This window comes from Delphinus delphis, chromosome 16 (assembly GCF_949987515.2).
Source record: "Delphinus delphis chromosome 16, mDelDel1.2, whole genome shotgun sequence".
NCBI lineage: Eukaryota > Metazoa > Chordata > Mammalia > Artiodactyla > Delphinidae > Delphinus > Delphinus delphis.
In genome coordinates, this window is record NC_082698.1 from 25389799 (window position 1) to 25406100 (window position 16302).

The 16302-nt window shown below is 44.7% G+C and overlaps 1 protein-coding gene across 2 annotated transcripts in view; it reads left to right on the top strand.

The window, feature by feature from the left end:
- The first annotated feature begins 14982 nt into the window (after nucleotides 1-14982).
- NT5C2 (5'-nucleotidase, cytosolic II) overlaps nucleotides 14983-16302 on the top strand; it is a 103494-nt gene continuing 102174 nt past the window's right edge. For both annotated transcript variants that reach the window (XM_069541510.1, XM_069541511.1), the window contains exon 1: nucleotides 14983-15039. The gene's annotated coding sequence lies outside the window, so the exon portion shown is untranslated. The remainder of the gene's footprint in view (nucleotides 15040-16302) is intronic.

Below are 16302 nucleotides of genomic sequence, written 5' to 3' on the forward strand. Positions count from 1 at the left end.
AATACAAAGCAGGCATTACTGCCCCCATTTTGTAGGAGAGAAAAACAAGTCTCTAAATGGTTGAGGACTTCACCAAAAATTACACGGTTGAGTTAGCAGCAGGACCAGCATGACAGCCCCTGTGTCCTGACTCCCCAAGCTGGCCTCTCTCACTATGTCTGCACACCCAGTGTGAGATAATAGAAAACACATATTGGTCTCTTCTCCTGGTTCCTGGCACAGAGCTCCCGAAACCCTTGGAGTTTCCTGGGTGATGGGAGTGCTTTTTGTTCTAATGAGGCGACTCTGGGTGGGGTCCTGAGTGGCTCCTGGATGACCTGACTGGATGACCTAGCTGGAAAGGCCAAGCCATGAGTAGAAGCTTGGAATTTTCAGCCCTGCCTCTCATTCCCTCAAGAAGGGAGAAGAGCTGGTAGTGGAGTTAATGACCAGCTATGCCTATGTGATGAAGTCTCCATAAAAATCTCAAAGGTATGGAGCTCAGGGAGCTTCCAGTTTGGTGAACACATGCAAGTACTAGGAGGGTGAAACACCCCGCATTCACTGGGACAGAAGCTTCTGTGCTCGGACCCTCCCAGACCTCACCTTATGTATCTCTTCATCTGGCTGTTCATCTGTATCCTTTAACAAATTGGTAAATGTAAGTAAGTGTGTCTCTGAGTTCTGTGAGCTGCCCTAGCAAATAATTGAATCCAAGGAGGAAGACGTCATGGGAACCTCCAATTTGTAGCCAAGTCAGACAGAAGATGTGGGTATCCTGGTGGCCTACTACTTGTGATTGGCATCTGAATCTTGGTTGTGGGGATGGAGGGAGGGGGCAGTCTCGTGGGACTGAGCCCTTAACCTGTGGGATCTGACGCTGTCTCTAGTAGATGGTGTCAGGATTGAGTTAAATTGTAGAACACCCTGGTGTGTCACAGAGAATTGCTTGGCGTGGGGGAAAACCCCACACCTGTGGTGTCAGAAGTGTTGTGAGTGTGGTAGTGGTGTGAGAGCAATGAAACACAGGTGGAAAGACTGAGGTTTTATCTAAAACACCCAGGTAGCTCAGTCTTTCTTGGCTCCTTGGAGTTGGAGCTGTGGTTCTAAAAGGCCCCATCAAATGCTACCGCGAACAACTGACAGAACTCTGCCCAATTCCCCTGTGATCCCTCGCCTCTGAGCATAGCAGTGTTAAATGGGATCATTAGCAAATGCCTTCAGTTCTGCAGTTTGGGGTGTTCAGTACTAGCTTTGAGGCTTGGACACTCAGGGAGGTGTTTAGTTATAATGGCCCATGTGTTCAGGGACACTCACAAGGGCCTGTAGAGCACTGTTAGTCAAATGCAAATGCTGGGTCACAGACAGGGGTTGGCCCTTGGCCACTGGCTCAAGATGAAATGGAAAAACCAGAACAGGGTAGTGATTTTTTTTTTTAACTAAGCTCAATTTAATTTAAAGCCCCGTCTTTTTTTTCTGAGATTATGTCTTCCCTACTTTTTTTGGTCTTAAAATTACCTTTCATAAAATAGTGGTAATGGTAGATAGCAGTTTATTTTAATGTCCTGAGTGGCATAGTTAAAACAGCCACCCTACGTGAATTCCCAAAATTGCTTTTGAAATGTTATTGATCCAAGGAATCCTGAGTTTGGTAACACTCGCCATTTTGGAGGGCCATGTGATCTCAACTCTTCAGGGGCGTGGGGGGCCACAGAGAGCGCCTCACCTCGAGGGCGGTGGTAAAAATTGAACAGTAAAATAAGTAAAATGCCTGGAATTGGGCTTTGCCACCTATAAGTTCGCAGAACCACTTTGGTTTTATTTAACAGACATTTACATCGTGCCTCCTAGGTGCCCAGCCCAGTCTCAAGTGCTGCACAAACATGATCTCATTTCCTCCTCATCAAGCCTTTGAGGTAATGCTATTATTATCTTCACTTCCATTTTAAAGATGAGGAAACTGAAATGTGAGGGCATTGAGAAACTTGCCCAAGGTCACAGCTACTTAGCAGCAGAGCCAGAAGTCTAAGCCAGGGGGTTTGGCTCTGGAGTCCATGCTCTTAATCCCTAAACCATGCTGCCTGGTTAGAAGCAATTTCAGACTTTTGTGGCATGTAATGATCTATTTTCAGCCTCTGACTCCATAGCCAGAAGCTGCCTGTGGACTAAGCTGCCTGATCTGTATTGAGCAGCTGTCAGTGATCTCTTTTGAGCCCTTCCACAACACCACTGGCAGAAGCAGTGGGCAGATGGCTCTTGGACAGAGCCTGGCAAGTAAGCAACTGTGAAAGCAGTGAACTTTGGATAAGGTCAGGAAGTCCTTGTAGCTTGGAACCTGGGTCTGTGCAAAGGCCTTCTGAGAGGTCCCCTAGAGCTTAGACATGTGGTTTTCAAACACATTTTTTTTTTTTTTTTTTTTGCGGTACGCGGGCCTCTCACTGCCATGGCCTCTCCTGTTGCGGAGCACAGGCTCCGGATGCACAGGCTCTGCGGCCATGGCTCACGGGCCTAGCCGCTCCGCAGCATGTGGGATCTTCCCGGACCGGGGCACGAACCTGTGTCCCTGGCATCAGCAGGCGGACTCTCAACCACTGCGCCACCAGGGAAGCCCCTCAAACACATTTTTTAAAGCAACCAAACCCTTTTCTCAATCATAGACACATGGGCAGTTAATACATATACACATACACCCCATCTATGTGAAATCCCTTCTTAAAGCAGATACAAGTGGAGGGTGTGTTGAAGCAGAAGTAGGGATCCAGTTGATCTTACTCTGATCCCTTATGCAGTATTGAGTCACTATCTGGGAACTTAGAGCTTTGAGGAGCACAGTTTGAAAACCATTGCTCCAGACCATGGTTTCCTGGAGCGTGTCCTACCAAATATTAGTCTTGTAAGATGCTTTGTAGGAAAAAAAAAGTTTCATGGTCAAATACATTTGGGAAACCCAGGTTGTTTCATCCTTGCTTTGTGATTTACAGTTACTTATTAGCGGGTAAAGAGTCTGAAAAATCTGGAAGGGGGTGAAACCACTTTGAATCCACGATTTTCCTCTTAAAAAAGTGGATGAATTGAAAAAAAATGGGTGAATCATTTTATATTTACACAGTGCAATACTATAGAGCAATGAAAATAGACGAACAATTGCTACATATGGATGCATCTCACTACTATACTAATAAGTGAAAGAAGCCAGACACAAAGGCATGTATACTGTATGAGGTGGGAGGCGACATAGTGCATGGAAGGGGCCATGAGATGAGTTTTGAAGCTTCTGGTTATATTTTATATCTTGATTTGGGTGGTGGTTACGTAAGTGAAAATGATTTGTGCATTTTTCTGCATATATATATGTTTATGTTATGCTTCAGGAAAAAAAAGGGAAAAGCAAACGAAATACCAACATTGAAGGGACAAAAAAGAAATGTACATGAATTTAACTCATAAAAAAAATATATATATATATTTTTTAATACTGCAGGTTCTCTGAATCAGGTTATCTGGTTCAAAGGCAGGCCTCCTGGAAAACTCATAGGATGAAGGGTTTCCCCTGGACCACCACTAGAGAAAAGGTATTATAGTATGCACTGAGCAAGGAGGCCCACATTTATTTGACTCTCTAGTCTGTATCTGTTTCTGGTCTTCATTCCTAATTCCCTGTGTACTAGTTTCCTATTGCTGATGTAACTAATTATCACAAATTTCGTGGCTTAAAGCAACACAAAAGTATTACCTAAATTCTGGAGATCAGAGAAGTCTGAATCGGGTTTCAGCGGATTAAAATCAAGATCTTATCCAGCTATGTTCCTACGTTCCTTCCGGAGGCTCTTGGGGAAAATCAGTCTCCTCGCCTTCTTCAGCTTCTAGAGGCTGCAGGTATTCCTTGGCTCATGGTCCCCTTCCATCTTCATAGCTAGCAATGGCCGGCTAACTCTTTCTCACCTCGCATCACTGACACTGACTCTTGTCCTTCCCTCTTCTACATTTATTTTCTTTTAAAGATTTATTTATTATTTATTTATCTTATTTATTTTTGGCTGCATCGGGTCTTAGTTGCACACACGGGGGTCTTTGTTGAGGGACGCCGGATCCTTCGTTGTGGTGCGTGGGCTTCTCTCTAGTTGTGGAATACTGGTTTGCTCTTCTCTAGTTGTGGCACGCAGGCCCCAGGGTGCATGGACTCTGTATTTGTGGCATGTGGGCTCTGTAATTTGCAGCACATGGGCTTTCTAGTAGAGGCCCGAGAGCTCAGTAGTTGTGGTGCCTGGGCTTAGTTGCCCTGCGGCATGTACTCCCTATTTAAGGTCAGCTGATTAGCAAAACTTAATTCCATCTGCTACCTTAATTCTCCTTTGCTCTATAATTGCGACACAGTCACAGGTTCTAGGGATTAGGCCATTATTCTGTTTACCACACCTGCTAAGGGATTAGATACAGATCCTAGTACTTAACCTATTCTCTCTTCTATTAGCATGGGTTTTCTTTCAGATAGTTAGCATCTGACCAAAAAATTAGTTGAAAATAATTGTTTTGGGTTTGCTGAAAGTAAAAGTAATGAACTCAACTATCCGTCACTCAAATGAGAGATTTATTTACTTTTAACCCAATAGGACACTTGTTACAAGAGTGCTATAGATGCCAGATAAGGGAGGACCCCAGTTTGTGACAGGCTTGGAAAACTGTGTGGGCCTCAGGGACTGCACCCTCTTCGTGCCAATGAAATGTAATCATTGAGGGCTAGTATCTGACATCTGAAGTGGAGCCAAGAAAGGGGATTAAAAGACTGGTGCTCTGAAGGTGAGGTGACATAGTTTGTAATCCCTGATCGTACAAGTATGAGTCAGTTTCTTTGTTTGGGTCAGTTGAATAATTTCCACAGTATTGAAAAACTGCTGTTCACAGTGGCTCCTTGGACTAGCAGAGAAGGAAGAGACCCAAAAAGTCAGTTGTTGCCCAGGCAGCAGGCAGCAGGAGGTGGCTCAGACTGGCTGCTGCCGTGGCAACATTGATTACTGTCACAGGCAGGCATGTGGTAGGTAGATAGCAATTTCAGAGAACACATGGACCACCTGCATCAGAATTACCTGGAGAGTTCGTTTAAATATGAATTCCCAGGCTGCACAGCCAGGGATTGGGATGAGATCTGGAGTCTGCCTTTTTGAAAGGCAACCCGTATTCTTTTTTTTTCTTTCAATTTATTTATTTTTATTTATTTTAGTTTTGGCTGTGTTGGGTCTTTGTTGCTGTGCACGGGCTTTCTCTAGTTGCATCGAGTAGGGGCTACTCTTCGTTGCGGTGCACGGGCTTCTCATTGCGGTGGCTTCTCTTGCTTCAGAGCACGGGCTCTAGGTGTGCAGGCTTCAGTAGATGTGGTGCGTGGTCTCAGTCGTTATGGTGTACGGGCTCAGTAGTTGTGGCCCATGGGCTCTAGAGCACAAGCTCAGTAGTTGTGGCACACAGGCTTAGTTGCTCCACGGCATGTGGGATCTTCCCAGACCAGGGCTCGATCCCGTGTCCCCTGCATTGGCAGGCGAATCCTTAACCACTGTGCCACCAGGGAAGCCCAACCCTTATTCTTGATTGTAGTTTAAGAACCACTGATTGAAGAAAATAATGCATCCCTGTTACAAGTCCCTATACAAACCCTTGTTGTATATCCTTGGATGAGGCCTCACCTCTTTGCTGTGAAAACCAGAGTCACTTTCTTGCTTACGAAGGCCCAATCTTCAAAAGACAAAGTAGATGTGCTGTCCCAGGAATTGATAATGACAAATGCCCAAGTTTTGCAAGTGCTAAGAGTTTAAATAATCCTTTCATGATTTCTGCAAGAATGGAACTATTTTTTTTCCCCAAGGAACAGCTAGTAACATCTCACAGAACTAGTCATGTCAAAATAGACTTTGGGACTCCCAAAATAAATTTCCCAAATGGGTGAAATGCTGTTCAATATCACTGGGAAGGACTAGGGTGGGACCCAAGCAGGTTTCGATATGAACCCAGGACTGGAGAGGATGGCTAAGATGCAGGACTGGGCCTCTAATATGATGGAGAGATACCATTCTTTCTCTAGGAAGGTGGGACTATCACGTATACATAAAGAACACCACACAGGCTTCCTGATTTTTCCAAGAATCACTGATGTCATGAGCCACTGTTGCTGATGAGAATGTGTTCTTATCCCTTACATGAGTTAAGAACAAGTGGATTAGTGGATGTGTGAAATTCAAAGTGTTTTATATTTCTCTAATACTACTGCAATACTTGTAACTCAAGGTGTGGGCAAATTCTGATTTGCTAGTTGTAGTGAACACTCTTGACTGCCTACCTGGCATCCATTCCCCACCCCTTCTCCCTGTCAAAAATCCCAGTTTTGCTCAGATATCCTCTCCATCCCCAAAACCCAGGGACAAATCTGATTAATCAGTGTATGATCCTTCCTCGGCAATGATTATTGGTCCTGGGGGTCTGCATGTATCCTAATTCATCCCAGTGCGGTTGAAGGGAAGGACTTAGAATCTTTTGTTGACACAAACAAGGATACTTGTAGCCATCCTACAAGCAATGAGGGGGACATGTTTTAGGATGAAGGCAATCCTGAAGGTTGCAGGACAGAGAAATGAAACCTGTTCCTTGTGGCAATGTCAGTGACTGAATCTCGTACCCTGGAGTCCACAATACCTCTGGATTTTCGTATTGTTTAATCCTGTTTTAACTGGGTTTTCTGTTACTTATGGTCAAAAAAATCTCCTAATGTCTACAGTTGCTTGTTTGCTTTGTACTCTCTGGTTTATGCATTTTATATGTAACACGTAAAAAAGTAAAAAGAAAGAAGATTAGATTGTGGGCTGAGAGAATAATGATCTGTGGGACAAAACTTGTTTATATAAAAGCTGTTGTGAGTTGTGTGCTTCTTCCTGTATTATCACGCCTTTCAGTTCCCACAGGTGTCCACATCCAGAAGACAAATTCATTAAATCAGTTTCTTTTTGTATTTCTTGTCTCAAAATTAATTATATGTGTCTAGCTTCCTTTTAGCACAGAATGTTGTTTACTGAGGTTGATGCAGAGTGCTAAGATGGGGACATTGAGGTAGGAAGTGCTTTCATTGACTAATGGCATAAAGCCTAAACTTACCTAGGCTTATCAAAGAAGTGGCTTTCCCAATAAACGAGTGAATGTTCTTTCTCATTCTGACATTAGTATGCCTTACTTTTTGGTCCTAATATAGATGCTGCTTAACCTGAACACGTGAAATGGTCTATAGGGGGCTGGCAGGTCTGGTCCCACAGTGAAGAGCGGTTCCATTGTAAGCCCAACAACTTACCACTTAGAGACCAAGATTGGAATGGTTGGTGTTGTAGCAGATCTACCTGGAAACGAATTGTACTACTGTCTCACTCAGGTTCCTGCTCCAAGAGACTGCTGACGACTTTGCAAGGTAGAACACAGGGATATAAGCCCTGATGTACTTTTTTTTTGTTTTTACATAATTTAATCAAACTCAAAGCATTGTGAAAGGCATTAAAATTAAAAACAATCCTACCACACATTCATTTAGTTATTAATTAATTTATGTAAAAACACATATGGAATCCCCGATGTGCCAGACCCCGGGCTAGGTGCTGTATCCTCTCTCAGGGGATGAGACAGACACAGTGGACAAGACTGTCCCTGCTCCTCTCGAGCTTACAACCTAATGAAAAGGCAGATATTAAAGACATAATCACACAAATATTTATTTAATTGCAATTGTGGGATGGGAAGGGAAGGGAAGGGAAGGTATGGGCAACATGAAAGAATACTGGGGTAGGGAGATTGGGAAGCCCTCTCTGAGTTACATTTGAGCTAAGGCCGAAAGGATGAATAGAGTCCAAATGTAAAAAGAGCTTTTATGGAGGGACATGGGGACCAGCAACTGAAAAGTGGCAATTTGGAAGAAGCTCAGTGAACATGGAGGAAATGGTCCTATTTATGTATTTGATTTCTTTTAATTTTTTTTCCATTTTATTTAAAAAAATTTTTTATCTGTGTGATAAACACTTATTTTTTTTCTTTTCCATTATGGTTTATCTTAGGATATTGAATATAGTTCCCTGTGCTATATAGTAGGACCTTGTTGCTTATCCATTCTATATGTAATTGTTTGCATCTGCTAACCCCAAACTTCCAGCCCAGCCTCCCTTGAATTTTTTTTTACTGTGGTAAAATATATATAACAGAAAATTTGCCATTTTAGCCATTTTTAAGTGTACAACTTAGTGGCATGAGTACATTCACAGTGTTGTGCAACCATCACCACTGCCTGTTTCAACACTTTTTTCATCATCACAAACAGAAATTCTGGACCCATTAAGCAATAACTCCCCATTCCTCCCCACTGCCCCAGTCTCTGGTAACCTCTGATCCACTTTCTGTCTCTATGAATTTGTCTGTTTTAGGTACTTCACAAAAGTAGTATCATATAATATTTGTCCTTTTGTGTCTGGCTTATTTCACCTGGCATAATGTTTTCAAGGTTTATCCATGTTGTAGCTGTACCACAACTTCATTTATTTGTATGGCTGAGTAATAGTCCATTGTATGGATGTACCATCCTTCGTTTATCCATTTATGTGTTGATGGCCATTTGGGTTGATACCGCCTTTTGGCTACTATGAATGATGCTACTATGAACCTTGGCATATGAGTGTCCGTTTGAATCCCTGTTTTCAGTTCTTTGGGGAATATACTCAGAAGTAGAATTGCTGGGTCATATGGTAATTCTATATTTAGCTTTTTGAGGAACCACCACAGAGGCTGCACCATTTTACTTTCCTACCAGCAATGCAGGAGGATTCCAGTTTCTCTACATCCTTGCCAACACTTACCTCCTTTTTTTTTTCTTCCTTAAAGTAGGTATGAAGTAGTATCTCTGTATATTCGATTCTAACTCTTCTGTCTCCTCAGGAATCCATCTATTCTGAAACTCGGAAGTTTTTCGGGACCACTAATCTGGCATGGGGCTTATAACGACCTGCCTTCATCTTTTGCCCAAGGATTTAATTTCCTAAATAGATATTCAGCAACTCTGGGGTAAAGTGTGGATGGGGAATCAATTTATTTATTTATTTATTTATTTTTGGCTGCGTTGGGTCTTCATTGCTGCGCGCGGGCTTTCTGTAGTTGCAGCAAGCGGGGGCTACTCTTCGTTGCGGTGTGCGGGCTTCTCATTGCTGTGGCTTCTCTTGTTGCGGAGCACGGGCTCTAGGTGCACGGGCTTCAGTAGTTGTGGCACATGGACTCCGTAGTTGTGGCTCATGGGCTCTAGAGCACAGGCTCAGTAGTTGTGGCGCACAGGCTTAGTTGCTCTGCGGCATGTGGGATCTTCCCGGACCAGGGCTTGAACCCATGTCCCCTGCATTGGCAGGCGGATTCTTAACCACTGTGCCACCAGGGAAGCCCCGGGGGATCAATTTAGATTTCCAGTATTTACTACCTGGTAGATGTTTGATAAATAGAACAATTGTGATAGAGGTTGCAGATCTTATCTCTCTCATGTTGTAAACACCCAGTGGAAGTTTCCAACAGGCACCTCAGAGATCTTTGCTTGATTCAAATGAATTAATTTTCATGAGTATATGAGGCAATTGATCGGTTGGTTACATTCCATTCATTTGAACTGCAGACCTGATGTCTGCCACTCCTCTGCTTTATGCTGTCAAGTACTCTCCATTGCACTTAAGATAAGGCTGCAGATGATTTATATGGTCTATAGTGCCCTGTGAGGTCTGGTTCTGCCTCCTTCGGACTATTTTTTGCCACGTTCCCCCTTTCCCTCTAGGCTGCTGATCATTCTGCAGATAATACAAGGCTCATCCCTACTTCAGGGCCTTTGTGCCAACTGGTCCCCTTTTCAGGGATTCTCTACTCTTCCAAGTAAGCCCCTCTCTCACTTTTTTTTTTTACTTAAAAAAGTCCTATTCATCCTTCAGGGCTCAGCTGAGATGTTCCTGACCCTCTCCCTACCCCAAAGCCGAGCCCCTATTTTGTTCTCCCTCAAAGCATCTTTTACTTTTCCTGCATAGCACTTACTAATTGTAGTAAAATAATTATTTGTTTGTTTAAAGTCCATCTTTCCAGGCAGTCAGAAACCTACATGAGGGCAGAAACTCATGTCTTTATTGATCAGTGTTAGACATATGGAAGGAGTTCAGTGCACATTTTTGAAGACATGTAGGTGCTCCTAAGTCTTACATGGATGTCCTGTTTCTCAAATTGGACTAGATGTTTCTAACTGGACTAAATGTTTTCTGATTGTCTCCTCGAATAATGCATTATCACAGTAAGTGCTGACCCTATGCTGTTAGAGAGATGGATGAAAAAGAGAGGAGACTTCCAAGGTGGCTGATTGGAGCTATGACTGAATACTTCCTGGGAGAAGGATCTGGGGGCAGGCTGTTTCTAGGCCATAGGGCAGGGTATTGAGCAATGCTTGCGTTTCTCTAAGGGATTCTGCCAAGAAGCAGAAAACTGATGAGTGACCTGTAAACGCAGCTCACATTCTGGGTGACTCAGAGTTTATGGTATTCTAGGGGGAAATTGTGTTAATCAGAGGGGTAGGGTAGCCATGTGGGTGCTTGGGCAGGAAGTTTGGTGAGAAGCCATCCAAGGCCACAGTGGGATGGCCTTTCTTGCCAAGTACTGCCTGGGCCCTTCTGCCAATGTCAAGTCAGAGACACCAAGCAAGCCACTTAAGGCTCTTCATTGCTTCCTCAGGCTCCCCAACCCTCTGTTAGAAGGTTGTTTCGTAGTTGGCATGGCTTGTCTTACTCCTGAAAGTCATGAGACCAGGTATCTTGTCCTTTTGCATTTGTTAAATTAATTTTTGATTAAAAAAGCCATGCATGGGACTTCCCTGGTGGCACAGTGGTTAAGAATCTGCCTGCCAGTGCAGGGGACACGGGTTCAAGCTCTGGTCCGGGAAGATCCCACATACCATGGAGCAACTAAGCCTGTGCGCTACAACCACTGAGCCCGCACGCCGCAACTACTGAAGCCCGTGCACCTAGAGCCCGTGCTTCGCAACAAGAGAAGCCACCGCAATGAGAAGCCCGTGTACCTCAACGAAGAGTAGCCCCCGCCCGCCGCAACTAGAGAAAGCCCGCGCGCAGCAACAAAGACCCAATACCACCAAAATAAATAAATTTATTATGTTTTTAAAAAAAGCAATGCATGAGTACATTTATCTTCTAAAACATTAAAACTAAAGCTAATACCCCCTTTGAACATTATCCACAATCTTGGTCCTTTATCCCTGTCTTAAAGATAACCTCTGATAAAAGAGTTTGGCAGGTAGCCTTACAATCTGTTTTGAAAATCTTTTATAAACTTAATATGTAATTGTCTTAGTTCAGGCTGCTATAACAGGATACCAGAGACTGGGTGGTCTATAAATAATATAAATTTATTTCTCACAGTTCTAGAGTCTGGGAAGCCCAAAAGCAAGGTATTAGCAGATTCAGTGTTTGGTGAAGGCCCAGTTCCTGGTTCAGAGACAGCTGTCTTCTTGCTGTGTCCTCACAGGGCAGAATGGAGTGGGCAGCTCTCTGGGATCTCTTTTATAAGGACACTAATTCCATTTATGAGAGCTCTGCCCTTACGACCTAATTACCTCCCAAAGGCCCATCTTCAGATACCATCACATTGGGGATGAGGTTTCAGCATATGAAATTAGAGGGGACACAAATATTGTCTATAGCAGGGAGGATAAGAAATAATGGTATTTCTGTGTTTTATATTAACTTTTTATTTTGAAATAATTTAAGATTTACAAAAGAGTTACAAAGATAGTACAGAAAGTTTCAGTGTACCTTTCACTCAGCCTGTCCTAGTGCTACCAGCTTACATAACTCCAGTTCAGTCATCGAAACGAAGAAGTTAACATTGGAACAATACTATTAACTAAACTACAGACTTTATTAGAACGTCACCAGTTTTCCCACTAATGTCCCTTTTCTTTTCCAGGATCCAATCCAGGATCCCATGTTGTGTTTAGTTGTCTTGTCTCCTTAGTCTCCTTCAGTCTGTAATAATTCTCAGTCTTTTCTTGGCTTTCATGACCTTAACACTTTTGAAGAGTCCAGGTCAGGTGTTTTGTAGAATATCCCTCAATTTGGGCTTGTCTGATGATTTTTCATGATTAAACTAAAGTTATTCATTTTTGGGGAGAGTTTTTTAAAAATATCAAATCAGTCGATCAATCTCATGCTGCAATTTGCTGTTTTCATTCAACAATATGCTTTTGATAGCACAGGGAGATCAGCTCGGAGCTTTGTGACCGCCTGGAGGGGTGGGATAGGGAGGGTGGGAGGGAGCGAGACGCAAGAGGGAAGAGATATGGGAACATATGTATATGTATAACTGATTCACTTTGTTATAAAGCAGAAACTGACACACCATTGTAAAGCAATTATACCCCAATAAAGATGTTAAAAAAATTAAAATAAAAATAAACAATATGCTTTTGAGCTAGATCTATATTAACATACATAGATCAAGATCATTTATTTAAAATTCTCTACAGAATTCCATTTTATGAGTATTCTACATTTTATTTAGCCATTCCCCTATTGCTGGGCATTATGGCTGATTCCAAATTTTCTTTATTAGCAGTATCATAGTAATTATCCTTGTACATACCTCCATAACATGGAGCTATGGTAGATAACTAGAAGTGGCATTGCTGAGACACGGATTTAATAGATGTTGTCCAATTGGCCTCTAAATGGCTGTAACAAGTTACATTCTTTTGACATCATGAAGCTTGAAAATTGTTGCCAGTTTCTGTTTTAATTTCCATTTCCCTGGTTACTACTGAGGTTGGGCATCTGTTTGTATTCTTATTGGCAATTTATATATTTTTTTCTGTGAACTGCCTATTTACATTTGCCCATTTTTCTAGTGAATTTTTTTCTTATTGATTTGTTGAGTCCTTTATATGTTCCACATACAAATCTTTTGTTTTATATATTACAAATGTTTTCTCCTAGTCTGTTATCTCTTAACATTTTTTCCCATTTTTTTCAAGTTATTTCATCTCTCTGATTAAAAAAAAATTTTTCTGGTTTCTTTCTTTTGGAAACAAAGTTCTTGATTATAAAAGTAATATAAACAGGGCTTCCCTGGTGGCGCAGTGGTTTAGAGTCCACCTGCTGATGCAGGGGACACGGGTTCGTGCCCCGGTCTGGGAAGATCCCACATGCCGCAGAGCGGCTGGGCCTGTGAGCCATGGCCACTGAGCCTGCGCGTCCAGAGCCTGTGCTCCGCAACAGGAGAGGCCACAACAGTGAGAGGCCCACGTACCTCGAAAAAAAAAAAAGTAATATAAACAATGTAGAAAATCTGGGAAATTTATGAAAAAGTATAAAGAACAAAAGAAACCACCCCAAGTCTTATCGCTGAAAGAAAACCACTATGAACATACTTATTTACATATTTCTTTCTAGTCTTGTGTGTGTGTGCGTGCATGCACAGTTTTTGCCCAGATGAGATCACATTGCATATATATATTTTTTCTATTTGCTTAGTGCCATGGTCTTTAGACACAAACTCTGGCCTTTTTCCATGTGCCCTTGGTTTAAAGGTAGTGTCAGACTACCTTCCAACTCCTATTTCTTCTCCCCACATATCCTTGAAAAATCTAGTAGGTGAGAGCCCCAAGCCCTGTCCTCAGCCGACCTGAAGTTGGCTCAAAAACACGAGAGGGTAGAAATGCTCCAGCAGAGCACGTATTAAAAAGTCTTGGAGGTTTTAGCTGACTGTAAGTTCAATGAGTCAGTAGTGCAGGTACCAAGAACTTTATTGCTTGAATGCAAGGCAGTACAAGGAGGAAGCTACAGTCCTGCTCTGCTCTGATGGTACCACAAACATTTGGTTCAGTCTTGGGCAATGTACTCTAAAGTAACCACAATCAAACCGAGTAGGTGCATGAAAAGAATGAGGACAAAGACCCTCAAAACGAGGACAAAGGAGAAACAATGGAAGGAATGGGAGATACTGGTCTGGAAGAGAGAAGACCTTGGACAGAAGTCTTCAAGTATCTGAAAAGTGGAAGGTGGGAGAGAGATTAGACCTGTTTGTTCTTTGAGGCACCAAGGGATAGGACTTGGGCTAGAGAGTGGACGCTTAAGAAACACCTTCTGGCTAGTCAGAGCTGCCGAGACTAAGGAATGCATTGATCTGGAAATAGTGGCTTTCTGTCACTGAGGAGTCTTCTTTCAGGTGCAAGTTGGTGGTGGGTGGGTGGGAGTTGATATAATAATGAACATTTCTTGAGTGCCATGTGCCAGGACTGTGCCGAGGATCTTACCTCTGTTATCTTATTTCATCCTGTCACCACCCCATGAGGTAGGTACTGTTGTTATCCATCCCTATATTGAAGATGAGGGAACGAGGTATGATGAAGTCAGGTGTATCACCCAAAGTGACACAGTTGGCGTGTTGTGGAACTGGGGTTCCAACCCTTTCTGACAAACTCCAAAGCCGGTACTTTCAGTCATCATTGGGATTCAGGCGTGGTATGGGAGTATGGACCAGAGGGTTTTTGAGGTCCGTTCGACTGTAAGATTCTGTGGCTGGGAAAACGGTTGCCCCCAACCCCCTAAGAGAAAGCGTAGGAGTGTAAGTGAGGTAGTCCAGGGCCCTGCACTTACACAGGAGTGTAAGTGAGGTAGTCCAGGGCCCCGGTAGAAGGCCCCAGGGATGGAGACCTAAAGGACATGGAAGGGTTGTCAACGTGCGTCACCCCATAGCTCAGCAGCGGGCAATGTTTTGTTGTTTGAAGATCCCCAGACCCACGCAAGGGACCGAGACGCAGGCCCGCCTCGCGGTTCCACTCCCGCAGCGCGGCCAGGGAGCGTCGCGGAGGCCGGGTTCTGCGGCGGAGCTGGGGGACGGAACAGCGCGCTGGTCCCTGGCCGGGCGCGAGCCGGGGGCGGTGCCGGGGCGGTGGGGGCTGGGAGGGCGCGCGCCCGGGCGGCTGCGGCAGTTGCGCTCTGGGTTTGCTGCCGTGCGGTGGGGCCGGTGAGTGCGGCGGGACCCGCGGGCGGGAGGGGAAGGAGCGGGCGGGCGAAGGAGCGAGGGAGGGTGAGCGGTGGAGCGCGCGACCTGGGCCAGGGCCCCCCTCCTGCCCCCGCCACTGCCCTACCCGGCCGCTACGCCCCTCAGGCCCCGCGCGTCCGGGCGCCCGCCTGCGAGCTCGCGGACCCCGCACGCCTCCAGTGCCAGGTAGCCCCCGCCTCGGAGCAGACCCTTGCTCCGCTCCGCGGCGACGCCCCCAGCCCCACGTCACGCTCGCGCCATTGTTTCCTGGCCTTGGGCTCGCTGGGAGGCGCCTTACCCTCGGAACGCGGCCCCTCGCCTCGCCGCTTTCCGGCCCGGTGCCCCGCTTTTCCCTCACGCTGGTGGCAGCCCCCGTGCCGCCTCGGACGGACGCTTCTTTACTCAGTTGTGCTTATATTTTACGGCCGACACCTGGCCTCCTCCCGTCCGCACCCGAAGCCTGCCTTTCCGCCCTGTTAATGAACCTCCCCACCCCTTGCGCGTTCCCGGTCAACCCCGAGGAACTAGCTAGCCGCTGTGTTAGGATGCAAGGTTGACAGCGTTGTAGCAAGAACCACCAGAAATTGCCAACTGAAAGCCCACATGCCAGTTTTCGTCGTTTGCAGCACTTCCTGGAAAGCTCACACCGAATTGCAGGCCGCCGCAAAAAAACGTGCTAGTTGTTTCCCAATGGCTCCCAAGTCAGGGGCCAACTGTCCGGTGGCAGTCTATTCCTTTCCTTTTCCTGGGTTACGCCGAAGCCCTCGAGAGCCGAGAGTGAGATGCAAATCTGAGGCCTAAACCATTAGTTGTAAGCATGACGTTTGGGGGCTTTTACTTCGGTAGGCCTTAGCTTTTAAAGGCAGTAGGAAAAAATAAAAAAATAAAAATAAAGGCCATAGGTGGAGTTGGATGTCAGACGTAGTGTTTTCCCGGCTTTGGGCCGTTATTTTGAGGATGCATTGTTAAGTGCAGTGCTCTGCAGTGATTAGTAACCATTATAGGGTTGTGTGTGTGCGTCTGTGCGTGTTCGGGTGCGGACAGGTTCTTCTTGATTGAACTTGTTTCGTAATGCGTATATACTGTTCATTTTGCCTCTTAAGGCAGCGGATGCAAACTCTGGTAACTGTAATGGGAAACAGTGCTATTTACCGTGGAAACGTAATGTTATTGAGGTTTTTTAAGATATTTACCTCGACACTTTTCAACACTGGTTAGAATTTATCCAGATGAAGACATCCAGGC